Raw genomic sequence first — 2,944 nt, forward strand, 5'->3', positions numbered from 1 at the left:
AGATACCTGTACAGTATATCTTCTCTATCCAACTGACTGCATCTGTGACACTTGTTTAATTTGTTGTCTTTGAAACTGCTGCTGTCTGCAAATGTAGCTGAAATAGTTTCAAAAGTGGAGAGAAGTAAGATGCAAAATGTTTTGGGAAACCAGGCTTAAAAAAGGTTTGGTGTCATGTGCTTTCCCTGTCATCCTCTCCCACGCAGTTAATCTTATGTACCTTCCTAAGTTCCTTCCTTTCCTGTCTCACATGATATCCCCTTCTGCCTAGGACATACCAGTGACTCATCCCAACCTAAGTGCTGAGGTCCATGCTTCCCTTTACATGTGGCAGCAGTTGAGTACCAGAACCAATCGTTGTGCTCAGGATTGGGTTCTTGTGCTGCAAAACAGTCTATCCCAGAATGACTTGTAAAGGCTTTCTACAAAGCAACCAGCTCAGCATGCGCATGCGGAAGCTGCAAAATAAACAAGGAATAATAACATATCCCCCACAGCTGGGAAATACCACATGTGGATGAGCATAATCCATTCATTAGGCTCTGGACACAAAGTCCCACCGGAGAGTATCATAAATCCATGTGATGTCCCTGAACACTGGATTTTTCATTTGGGCTATGAAGGTACTGAAAAATGTGTGAAATGAAAATCACATGTACTCCAAAGCAGCTCCATAGCACTGGAAGCTGGTAACATCTGAAAGTGAGTAGGCAAAACTGACACATAAAGATGTGCTCTGAGCCAATTTACAGCAAAGGGTAAAGATCATACTGCATCTGAGTCAGAACAGGGTAGGCACTACTCCCTGGTGACTGCACATCCGAAGAGTCTCTTGTGTGCTGATTATGCCAGAAAATGTATGGAATACATTACAATTATGTATGTTCCTCTGACATGCTATTTCAGAAAAGACCACGAGAGTAGAGTAAAATACAGGGCTCAGTCTTTCAACCTGCAGTCATAACCGGTCCAATTTCCATTGCTGTCAAAGATGAAGCAGAGATGTTTATCTCCACACAGGCACTTGTTAGAAGAGTATTCTGGCAGAATGAAGGTTTTCAGCAAAAGCAGTTGCAAGCTTTTCTAAAACGCTGTGCTTTCTGGTACTTGTTTGGAGTTAACAGCTGAGTCCAGAAGGCAGGGCTCCAAAATGCTGGTATGGTGCATTCTGCGGTTGCTTAAATGGAAGTGTTTTATCTTCAAACTGTCATGCTGTTGGTTTGCTCAAGAGCTTTCAAAATGTGGCGTAAATCTTCAAAGTGAAAAAATAAAAACTAACTCAGTCCTGTGGCTGATGTTTTATTATGCAGCTGATTTGATCAGTTCCTTCCTACACTTATTTTGGACCATTCTGTCTTTGGTCTCATTTTGTATTGAGGAAATGCATTCTTGTGTAAGCAAATAGACTATAGTGTTTGGGAGATTCAAGCCATGAGGCAAAAATCTGAGGTACATGTGGAGACTTGGACTTGGAGTGCAGGGAAAAGGAAAGCCATCTGCTCTGCCATCCTCTGTGCATCTTACTGCTAATGAAGTTCTGTGAAAAGAAGATACAGTGGATACTGGGACCAATGTTCAGATCAAAAGGAAGGCCAGAATTCCTGTGTTCAGCATATCCCAGGTGCCAGTGCCTCCATGTAGGAGCAAGTCAGCTAACTAACTGCTGCCAAGCCATCTTTACAACACATCATCTTTGCAGATCTCTTTCTGCTTGTTAAAGTCTTCTGGATTTTAAATGGCCAAACAAAACGCGTCGATGGTGTAGAAAGTACCACTATTTCAAGCCCTGCTTGGCAGCAACTTGCTTCAACAGGGAGATCAGTGACTGGTTAGACTGAGCAAGAAGTAAATACAGGCCATCTCCTCCTAAGAGAGAGGCTGAGCAATTCTGAAGGAGCTGGGAATGATTTCCATTGGTCTCTGCCAGCTGAAGAGTTCAAATTAATGAGGCCAGGAGACAGGGTGCATCTAACATGATAATACATGGGAGCATCTGGATGTTTTGGGTTTTTTTAAGAAGAACTTTCACCCAGGAGAAGGTTTGCATCTCAGAAAGATATCCAGGGCCAAGAATTTGCTAGTCATTCCAGATCTAGGTAGGTTACATAAAACTTGGTTTAGACAAAAAAGAGATGTCTCCTATATTTCAGCCCATTTTTTTACAGACTACAGGAGGACAACATCCGGTGCAAGTGCGATTTCTGTCCCTGCTTCTGACAGCTCAATGGTGAGTTTGTGGTCCTTTGGCCACTTGCCATAGGGGGTTTGAGAAAAGGGGCAAGAGCTCCCAAAGATCTGGATCACGGTATGGGCATCTGCAGTGGTGTGGTGGGTTGACCTTGGCTGGATGCCAGATGTGCACCAAAGCCACTCTATCACTCCCCTCCTCAGCTGGACAGGGGAGAGAAGATATAATGAAAGGCTTGTGGGTCAAGATAAGGACAGGAAGATCACTCAGCAATTACCATCATGGGCAAAACAGACTTGACCTGGGGAAATCAGTTTAATTTATTACCAATAAAATCAGAGTAGGGTAATGAGAAATAAAAAACAAATCTTAAAAATACCCCCCCACACACACTTCTTCCCAGGCTCAACTTTACTCCCAATTTTCTCTACCTCCTCCCCACCAGCAGCATAGGGGGACAGGGAATGGGTGCTGGGGTCAGTCCATCACACGCTGTCTCTGCTGCTCCTTCCTCCTCAGGGGGAGGAATCCTCACCCTCTGCCCCTGCTCCAGCATGGGATCCCCCCCACGGCAGACAGACCTCTATGAACTGCTCCAGCCTGGGTCTCACCCAGGGGTGCAGTCCCTCAGGAGCAGACACCTCCAGCGTGGGTCCCCTGTGGGGTCACCAGCCCGGCCAGCAAACCTGCCCCAGCCTGGGCTCCTCTCCCCACGGGGCCACAGCTCCTGCCAGGAGCCTGCTCCAGCGCGGGCTT

This window comes from Egretta garzetta, unplaced genomic scaffold (genome assembly GCF_000687185.1).
Source record: "Egretta garzetta isolate BGI_Z169 unplaced genomic scaffold, ASM68718v1 scaffold596, whole genome shotgun sequence".
Classification (NCBI taxonomy): Eukaryota; Metazoa; Chordata; class Aves; order Pelecaniformes; family Ardeidae; genus Egretta; species Egretta garzetta.